Source organism: Pelobates fuscus, chromosome 4 (assembly GCF_036172605.1).
Source record: "Pelobates fuscus isolate aPelFus1 chromosome 4, aPelFus1.pri, whole genome shotgun sequence".
Lineage (NCBI taxonomy): Eukaryota > Metazoa > Chordata > Amphibia > Anura > Pelobatidae > Pelobates > Pelobates fuscus.
In genome coordinates, this window is record NC_086320.1 from 332611691 (window position 1) to 332623144 (window position 11454).

An 11454-nucleotide genomic window follows, 5' to 3' on the forward strand; every position below is an offset into this window, starting at 1 on the left:
TACACAAGATCCATGGGATCCCGGTGAGAAGATTGATCCTTGGGCTCCTCCCTCCCCACCGCGTGCACTTACTCTGCTGGGCCGGTGCCGCTACACATGGCGGCAGGCACCTGGTTGCAGGGCTGCGACCACGGTGTGCCTCCAGTGCATGCAGATACACTTAACCCCTTCCCGACCGCGGACGTATCAGGTACATCTGGCAGAAAACAGTCCATAATGACCTTGGACGTACCTGGTACGTCTGCATCTATTTTGAGCTCTAAAAAGCTCTGATAGTATAGCAGTGATACTCTGCATGTGATGAGTGCCTTGAGGGGTCCTGGCACTCAGTGCATATATAATAATATATATAAAAAAATAAATATAAAATAAATAAAATGATCAATATTAACTCCCCTCCCCCCTTTTTTCTAAAGGCAGTGAATCATGGGGCTTCTGGGGGCGTCCCTAGCATGCCGCATCATAAGGGGCAGGCTGGGGTCATACAATACGAAAATACAAGTTTAGACCACCCAGGTGCAGTATACAAAGTAAATAAAACAATTACTTCCTTTTTGTTAGGTGAAGGTATAGCAAAGGATTCCTCTTAATCCTCAATACAACTTTAGAAAAAATAGGATATACCTAAACCTATAAAACAAAAGAAAATGCGCTCATAGGGGATTAACGTCAAAACATAAATTGCCCCTTGTTAATATGTTTCACTCACTCCTGAGGAAGTCTGGAAGACAGACGAAACGCGTAGAGTGAGCTGTTTATTTGTCACTGTATTTTATTTATTTTATTTTACTATATACCTGTTTTTCTCCTGCTGGATATTTCCTTGAGGGTTACCATACTCCACAGCGATGGGACAAACAGATTTGTACTGATGGGCCTTTTTATACCTTTTATATTGTAAGTGCAAACATTAAAAGCCAGTTTATATTTAAATACAGTGCTATACTATGCAATTTTTTATCTTTTTCATGACACACTCATCATTCCAACTGTGAGAAAGCCGTGAAGATTTACTTATCTGATGTGCCTGAAAACCACTTCAATCTTGTGAGTGAAACATATTAACAAGGGGCAATTTATGTTTTGACGTTAATCCCCTATGAGCGCATTTTCTTTTGTTTTATAGGTTTAGGTATATCCTATTTTTTCTAAAGTTGTATTGGGGTCATACAATCACAGCTTGCCCCATTAGAAATTTCATCCCAAGTGTGTTCCCCATTTCTCTGATTAGTGTGGATCTGCCTCCCTCTCTTCACTTGTGTTTTAGTGAGAGAGGGAGAGAGATCTGTGGTTTAGCTAGAGAGATTTAGGTATTTATAGGTAGGGATTTGTAAAATCTTGAGACCCAAAGGCTCTTTTCAGAGCCATTATAACCCCTGTCTTGCCAGTGATCACTATAATCACTGGCTCTTGCACAGCAGCACTTTTCTGCTGTTTGTGCCTTTTTTTTTAGGGGTTCATTTTTTTGTGATCTTTTTTTCTTTTTTGAGACCCAAAAGCTCTTTTCAGAACGATTAACCCCTGTCCTGCCAGTGATCACTATACAGATCACAGGCTCTTGCACAGCATCACTTATTTTGCTGTCTGTTCATTTTTTCAGGGGTTATTTTTTTTTTTTGTGACAGGTCACTAAGTAAAGTGATTGTGATCATGTCACATGGGTCACGGAAGTCAACCCGCGCTGAGCAGTCATATGCCACCCTTGCGCTAGAGTCTGACGCGTCTATGTTTTTTTTTACCCTGCCAGGTGCTCAGATACATCATCACTAGATACAGTGTCTACTGCTAGTGATGTATCTGGTGATGTTGTATCTGTGCCTGCTAGTCCCCCTGCCAGAAGGAGACATGCTGCTCCAGCTGGCAGAACTGCTGAGGAGTACTCCTTTACTGCAAATCCTGGCATTAATTTGGATGTCACAGGATTTAGCCCTCAGCAGTTTATGGAGGTGTTTCTGGGCGATGATGTATTGGGGAACATTGTCGCCCAAACTAATTTATATGCCCATCAATTCCGAGCTACAAATCCAGACTCTTTTTTGGCAAAGCAGCAATGGGCCCCCATCGATGTGCCAGAATTTAAAAGATTCTGGGCATTGAATATGCTGATGGGCATCATAAAGAAGCCCTCCATCAGCTCATCCGCAAAGGAAACTCCCCCCTCCCTCCTCCCTCCAATCTCTCTGTAGAATTTCCAATGACACTCTGGGTCGCCTGTCCTGCCAAATATAGTCTGAAATCTGTTTTTGAAGACCGCGTATCGTCTGGGAGTCCACCATCAGTGGGAGATTCCTGAATAAAAATTTCAATTTGGGAAGTAAATAGGAATTAACTGCCTCAATTCTTCCCATCCATGACAGTTCTACACCCCTCCAAGTTTTAAGAGTTCTCCTAAATTGGGTGGCTATATCTAAATAATTAAGTACTCCGATTTCCCTATATTCCAAAGATAGGATTACCCCTAGATATTTTATATTCCAAGCCTCCCAATCACACTTAAATTCCTCTTTAAGCATTTTTTTCCCTAGGCCCATTTAGGCCCTTTGTCAGAATTTGTGTTTTCTTTATATTTACTTTATTGCCTGAAAATTTACCATATTCCTTAATAAGACAAAATACTGCTGGAATAGATCTGATAGGGTCCGTAAGAGACAGGAGAACATCATCTGCATAAAGTGTTATTTTATTCTCCAGAGTATTCACCTTTAGCCCACTAATATCCTCACTCTGTCTAATAGCGGCTACCAAAGGCTCTATAGAAAGGATGTATAGAAGGGGTGCCAAACCGCAACCCTGTCACGTCCCATTTCTAATTGGAAACCATTTTGATTGAAACATAAATCCGGAGACCCTGGCTTGGGGATCCTTATATAATGCCATTGTACACTCCTTAAAAACGCCATCTTTGCCAAAGGCCCTCAGAACCTCTTCCAGATATTTCCAGATAACACGATCAAAGGCCTTCTCGGCGTCAAAGGAACCACATCTGCCTTCCTCCAATCTTCCGGTACAATTCCTAAAAGAGAAGAATCTTGAAATATTAAAAACAGAGGTTCACTTATTTCCACACTTAGTTCCTTAAGTACTCGTGGATAAATACAGTCAGGCCCTGGAGCTTTGTTTATATTAACTTTCTTTAGTTGCTGCAGCATCTTGTCTTTAATCATCCAATTACAATTTTTCTGCAAGTTTTTTGCAGCAATCATTTGCATATCTATATTCATAGGCTGTTCCTTAATATATACTGAGAAGAAATAGTTATTTAAAATGTCTGCCTTTTCCTGGTCTTCATTTGCATCCCCATCCCGGTTTCCAGTGTACCTACACTTTCATTTTTAGTTTTTTTTAGAATGTGTGTACTTAAAAAATGCTTTGGGGTTGGTTTTGCTCTCTTTGGCCATCACTTCCTCATTTTTTAGTGTAGCAAATTTAATCGCCTTTCTGCAAGCATCATTGGCTTCCGTATACCTTTTATAGGATGTCTCTGATTTGTCCAATTTAAATGCTTTAAATGCCCTTTTCTTATTTTTAATTTCTTGATTCACTTTCCCACATTGGTTAAAATTTGTTTCTTTTACATTTATTGCAATATTTGTTTGAATATATTCCATTTAACCTCAGTGTTTTGTTTCACTAAAGAGTTTATGCCAGTCAATATATTGTAAAGCTTCCCTTATCTTATTTAAATTGTTTTTTTTTAATTATATGTTTTAGTATATTACATGTGCTTTTGTTTTTTTGAGTTTATTTCAAAGGACACTACACTGTGTTCACTATTTCCCAAGTGCTTACCTACTTGAATGTTGGTCAAAAGATCAACATTGTTTGTTAGAACCAGGACCAGACAAGTTGTGACATGAAGGTGTCATTTAACAAGTTAAAAAATCTAATTCCCCTTGCTGAACTACTAGTCCCTCTGTCCCAATTTATGTCCGTGTAATTAAAATCTCCAATAATATATGTGTTACCCAGATTTGCAGCTTTCCTAATTTACTCAAACAGCTGTTCTTCCTCATCAATATTAACATTAGGTGGTTTATAACATATCCCAACCAATAATTGATTTCCCTTCTTTTGAACTAAGCAGATATCTGTAGCAGACCCCATTCCCTTATGTTCGGTTGTCCATACCCCCTTGTTCATCTCCCGAATGACTGGTGTGTGGTCCCCTTGTTATGCCCCAGTGAACACCGACCTCCTCTGGCTGTTAACCACAAATTAACAGCTTGACACCTTTGCTTGAGTGCTTTCCCTGGGTGGCCGCCATTCGTGTAACCGAATGCACATGGTCCAGTGTATTTTGTCCAGTGCATTTTTTTTTTTTAATTCTTCATTTTTGTAGTGCTTTGCAGGATATACACACTGAGACATTGCGCTGGGCATCACAAAAGATTATCTAATAGCGTACATAATATGTCAGCTTCACAGCACTTTTTTTCTTTTTTTTTTTTAAAGATTTCCATTTAACATTAGAGTATTCATGCTGGTAAAACGTATGGTCATGTTAGAGAAGATTATTCAGAGGAGTGACATAGTGACAGTGGTGAAACATGACAAATGCAATCATTCTATGATCAAGACTGTAACAGTGCTCTAGCAGTGCTTGTGGGGAAGAGATTAATTATAACACTGGAAACCTAACTGCTAAAGAGCATATTGATAAGATTGCACTAAAATAAAAATGATATAACATAAGAGTATAATACTTGCTTGAACATGGGCTAGTCTAAGCATAGGTATACTTAGCGTTTAATCGATGGACTACGGATAATACCCCCCTGTGATCCCCTGTGCGAGCAGTCCAAAAAACAAAGTCATACATAAAATAGAGATGCCAGCCGACATACGTGGAAATTCAGTTGGGGCATAGGAAACTGAGTGACGATGGGCATTTTGCCTGACTTGGATTCCAAGTCCCGTTGGGGTCAGCCGATGCCTAGTCGGGGCTGGATGCATGCCCCCAGTGTTGATAGTTGCAGCTTGTGTAGTCCCCCCTGTGCGAGGCAGCTTAGAGCCCCTGAGCCATGTGGGGGTGTGTTGGCTGGTGAGTATAGTGCCTTCCAATCTGTGTGCCGGGCTGGGTTCACTTGTCTTGGGCTGTGACAGCTCCCTGTGTACGTTCTCAGCGCGTTCTCCTCCCTGAGTTTTTTGCCCCTCCGTTTCATTCGCTGTGTCGGGCCGGTCTTGCCCCATTGAGGCTTGAGTCTCGGTGCAGGTCTTCGATGAGGGTGCCGTGGGGGTCCTCTCTTGGGTATCCCCAGGGCTCCGGGCCCCGTTTTGTTGCTGCCCACCCTGGTGCTCAGGTGTGGTCCCGAGGTGGTCCCTTGGCCGATATGGACTGTTGCGGGTACAGGGTTAGGGGGAGCTTCTGCTTCACTCCGTCGGGTACCTCGTGGTGCAGTGCATGCCGTCAGTGGCTTGTGTTTCGGAGTTCGCATGCGAGCCTTCAATTGTTTCCAGAAGGAGGAAAAGATGAGGTTTAGCCGGAGCTCTGTTGTCAGCCACACATCTTGTGGGTAGGCTGTATGGACGGCATCCGCCATTTTGGAGGCCCTTGCGATGGTAGGTGCGGGTCTCTGTATCGTGGTCGTTTGTTCACGGCTTTGTAGGGGTATCATGAGGGGGTAGACCGGGATGACCCCCGCCGGTCCAGAGGGGGGGAATGAGGGCCCAAGGTCTGATTCTTGGCCGGCCATGGCTGCAGGAAAGCGGCCGTCCCTCCTGCGCCCGCCATGCTTGTAGGCCTCACCATTGTGCTGGGTGTACAGGGTTTTGTTCGTCGCTTGTTTGGTGTCTACCTGTGCACTTCGATGTCCCCACACTCTGGGTAGCCTTTCTGTCTCGCTTATTAGCTGTTGTGGCCCTTAAAATTCGCTATAATTGCTGTATTTAGCAGGAGCTGCTAGGATTTGTGTCCTTTCTGCTTCGAGGTCAGGCCCCGCCCCCCTGTCCAGTGCATTTTGTCTCCCGAACGCAGGCAGCGGTACTTGGTCGTCGAATGCCTGGAACTATTTTCAGCCTTGCGTCTTCGGAAACTCGGGCTGAGTTCGTACCGATGCCCGTTCAACTTCCCGACCATCTAAACAAACGACATTCGGGAGATATGATCTACCGAACAGGGGGAGCATTTGCTCCACAGCAGCCAAGGGGAGCATTCGTCGGTGTTCACACAGGAACCTCAAAAAGCCGACCGGCCATATTGCCCAATCCTCTGGAAATGTTTTGGGCTATCCCCTCGTGGCCGGCCAGTCAAAACCTTATTCGACCATAACTTTTGTTCTACCAAACTGATCTGAGTGCTTTTTGGATATGCTGTGCACTCAGATCGGGGCTATTCGGGAATATTTTTGTGGAGTTCCTGTATTCCTTTCATGTATTTTTGGGGTATGTTAAAATTGTATGAAAGTTTCTGTATTTGAGAGATAATTGAATTATCTTAAATTTAGCTCAATTATCTCTCAAACACAAAGGCTATGCATGCTAGGGGCAATGCATAAAAGCCATGTGTGGCAGAATAAAGTCAGTTGTACTTCCAGAACTCTGTGTATTTACTTGGCATTTTCTTGTTCCTGATTCTATTCTTGTTTATCCAGTGGAGGAAAGTCCCTGTTAGGACTAGGGCTCCGATATAATATCTTCCCACAAAGCTTCCACATTTTCCTCATTAATTGTATTAGTAAGCATACATTTAATATTATCATGAGTCACTCGTATTTTATGTGAATTTTTTTTATTTTTTATTATTCTTTATTTTTGTGTACATCATAATAATAACATCACATGGGTCCAGCAGGCCCTGATATCTTATGCATACATGTTGACAGTATTTTACACAAGGGCATGCGAAGCACTATAACATCAATGTACATTTTTATGTCCTGATAAGAGGTCTGTATACAAGCTGGAGATGGAGTATTTCTTTAAAATTTGGAATTTGTTTATTACCTTACTGTGTAGTTTGTATAACCCCTATACATTTTTAAAACAAATCTGCACTGCTGTATATGTTTGTCAACTTCACAAATTATTTGTATGCAAAGGGGATACATTGTTACTGAAAGCTAGAATGAGTGTGTGTGTCTTTCAGGAATAATAGGCACCCTTAATTTGTAGGGTTTGCCCAGGAATGTTTAAACCACTAATAGAAGGCTGCAAACAAAATTCAATTAAACACACTCTGCTTTATTCAGTTAATAGGGGGTACTAGAAACCTAAAAAGATTTGCAAGTATTAAGTCAAAATAACCAAGATGAAAAGTAACAGGATTCCACACATTCTACACTTGAACTGTATTCTAAAATTGGAATTATTGTTAGTTCTCAATGATTCTCTGTTTAATACAAACATTTCTTTTCCCTGTTTAGTCTTAAAGGGACACTATGGGCATCAAAACATCCCTAGTTTTATGAAGCAGTTTTTCTGTATCAATCATGCCCCAGCAGTCTCACTGCTCAATTCTTTGCCATTTAGGAGTTTGCCTACATAAATCTAAATGAACATTCAGGTGCATGATATGCATTTGACTATCTTGTTTTTTTCTTCAATGTTTGATTCCATTTGCTTTATGTACTAAATATTCTGAGATATGATACAGTGTTGTGACATTTGTATTATATTTCTTATTGTATATTTTGTATCCTTTTTAATAGCACCACTTAGTTACTCACTGAATAGTGTATCAAGTTATGTGTGAATACAGGACAACATAAATGAACATTATTACTTTTAGCACCAATGCATGTAGAAAAGACAGTGTCTAAAAGAATTGGAAAGTGAAGAAGTGATTTAGATGCTTGAGAAAGCCCCAGGAATTGGAGAGAAACGCATTGTTTGTGACGTTATAAAGCCAGAAGGGCAGGAACGTTGAAGCAAGTGGCACTTGAGCATTGCAACCAGGACCCAAGGTTTTGACTGTTATGGCTAATTTTACACTATTTCTATTTCTGTTTTTAATTGTTCCAGCATATATGCCTTGATAAATAGTCTTACCTGCCTAAATAGACCAGTGACTATCCTTCTGTGTGGATGAATGTTGTACACTATAGATCTGATCCTCCCAGGTTTCTAGAGTGTTGACTAAATACCACTCTCTCCCTATGAGTGTCACGATACCCAGTGAACCAACACGCAGTGTATATATTATAATAGTTTAGGCAACGTCTACCGGTTCTTAGGTCGGGGTTATACTTTGTTAGAAAAAGAATGGTCAGGGACAAGCTGAGTCAGGGAAGCCAGAAATCAGTGAAGTGAAAAAAACGATAGCGGAGTCACAGGAGAACATTACGGAGAATAGTAAGAAGGAAGCCGAGATCAAAATACCAGAAAAGACACAGAATATAACGCACTCTTGGGAACTGTAAACAGAAACCACAATGGGGCAATGATCAATTCCCTGAGTGTTTTTTTTATACCCTATGCCTTTAATTTATAGCCACGCCCCTAAAACGCTCAATTTTGAACGCTTTGACGGGCCGTGACGTCATCAGTGTCATGACGTCGGCGCACATGTGGCACTTCATTAAAAGGGGCAGAGTTATAGAGGCCGACGTCAGAGCCACTGGAGTCATGAGAGGGACCATGGAAAGGGTCTCTCTCCTCTTCCTGGATCTCCCCAGGCTGTGTTACAGCCTGGGCAACATAAGGTAATGTGACAATGAGTGACATTCCTCTAGGGTGTCATTTATATTATTATTTTTGCTCAATTTTGTTGATCAGCACTATATATATATATATTTATTGATAGCATAAGTATTTTTAACAGGTTTTTGTGGACCACAGTGCACATTTTCTGTTGGGTTAATTTGTGTCACATACTTTGTTGATTGCTGCACATGCTAAATTGGCCTATTGTTGCACTTGGAATTGCACTTTATTCTGTGATTGCACATTTAAGTATTTTGATAGTAGCTACACTTTGAATTTGCACCTGAGCCCTAATAATTTTATAACATATTTTCTTGATAAAGGATAAAGGGTCACTCTAAGCACCATATGCACCATAATGGCTATGCATCATTGCAAAGGAGAATAGTATTACCAAGAATGGTTTTATTTATATGGGAAACATTAGAATCCAAAAAACATCAAAATTACATAAATAGGCAATATAAAAGGCAATGTAAAAACACCTTCACCACACTGATGCATTTTGATCGTCTAGCAATCTTTATCAAAGTGCATGAAGAATATGATTATGCATTTTGATGAAGACCGTTTAATGGTCGAAACGCGTCAGTGTGATGGATATGTTTTTAAATTGCTTTTTATATTGCCTTTTTAATGTTATTTTTTTTTTTTTTTTTGTATTTTACTTTTATCCATATTAATAAAGCCATTCTTGGTACTACTAGTCTTTCCTGGATCTTGGTTGCTGTGAACCTTGGTAGACCTTGGAACTGAGCTGATTGGGATTAGAATCCAGAGCATCTTAAAGGCAACACAGAGGAATACTGAATGACTGAGCCTGCTACATATAGGCCCAGCAGTATACTATAATCAAGACTTTGAAAATGGTAATATACATTATATCTCTATTGTGCGCTCTCACTAACTACATAGAATTTGGATTTCTATATGTGTGTTTATAAAGAGTGACTGCCCATTGCAAAACTTAGAGAGGTATCTGCACTGCTATCAGCTCTGAGAGCAACTGCATCAATTTGCATAAATCACTGGACCTTTAAGATAGCAGTCTATAGTTGTCCGTCAGGCAGCTGGAATGCTATTGTATGGCTGCCTGCGCTCCACCCTAACCTCACCTCCCTGAGTCCATAAGACACATAAAAAAATCGTTACCTGTACGTCAGGCAGAAAGTTACTTACCTTTGCCATGCTTGCACTCTAGAATTATTTTTAGAACAGAACACTTTGATAAATATCCCCCACTCAGGCCTTCCAACTGTCCTGTTTTCCTGATTAGATGTCTCTTTACAGGTGGTGATTAGGAAGGCTGTGCAAGTCACAAGCGAGAAGTGTGACTAGGGATGTACAAACAAAGTAATTTAACTGCTAGATGGCTGAGAATTGAACAGTGAGACTGTGGGGGCATGATCTATACACCAAAACTGCTTCATTAAGCTAAAGCTGTTTTGGTGCCTCTAGTGGCCTTTAAGGAACTAGGTCATGCAGTGCTCTCTGCATGGCGCACCGTAGTGCGCTAGCATGGAATATTGGCAGTCATCCTTGTTGTGCATTTGTGCGCCCTCTTTGGGTGGCACCAGTGATGACATTTGCTTCACTGGTCCACTCTCTTTTATCCAGCGTCCCATAGTTTTTAAAATTTTGTAATTAAATTAATGATATAGCTAGCAAGCAACAGCCGGCCAGCCACCACATAATTTACCCTTGCTCCAACAACATACCTGGGTTATCTGGGCACCTGCATCTTTATTGAGCAGGAACAGGTCTAATGCAAAACAGCGCTTATTGACAGAGAAAACTCACTAGCGCTGACTCAGTGGAGCTGCAAAATTATACTGCAGCAAGAATCTGAAACACAGTTTCTAGAACAATTTGATAAATTACTCAGGGATGGCAATCCTGACACCATAACCACTACAGCAGACTTGGCATGCTCCTGTAAAGAACTCCTCTGACAGCATTTGCAATGCATTAAAATAGTTTACACATACACCCTAATGAAGCTGGGGCACTGGCTCTTAGAGGGCATCTCAGCTGCGGCACAAGCTGGCAGGGAAATCAAAAGATCTCTTTGATCAGCTCTGTGCTCCCTCATTGCTATTAGGGAGCTTGTGGTCTGCACCTTGGGCAGCTGCAGATCACCATAGGTGGCAGATCAAATGTAGCATTTAGAGTGATCTGCCTCCACCAAAGGTGCAGACCACAAGTTTCTCCCACTGGACCACCAGGGACCAGGCACCGATCCACTGGGTTACCAGGGAAAAGGTAAGCACGGGAAGGAGATTTTATTATTTTACATAAACTGTAAATTAGGGTGAGGCTGGAACAAACACACCCGTCCACATGCACACAACGATCTAACCACACACAGCCACACAATCACAGCTACAAAGCATTCACATCTACACACACATTAGACATGCATCACTCACAACTACCCACATATCAGCACTAGCTACCCACACATAAAAGCAGACATCACTCACAGGTATTCACAGATAGCAATACACATCAGCACCAGCTACCCACACACATCAATCACAGCTACCCACATAAAGAAACAGCTGCCCACAGACTTCACTAATAGATACCCACACAGTAGCACACATCAGTCACAGCTACCTGCATACAGAAACACCTGCCCATAGACTACACTCATAGATACCCACACAGTAGCACACATCAGTCACAGCTACCTACAAACAGCAACAAACCACTCTGTTACACATGCATGTCTCTTACTATACCCACCATGCCCAGCCACCCTAAACCTAAACAATACACTGTGCACTTGCCTTTGCCTTTTCTCAATGAGCT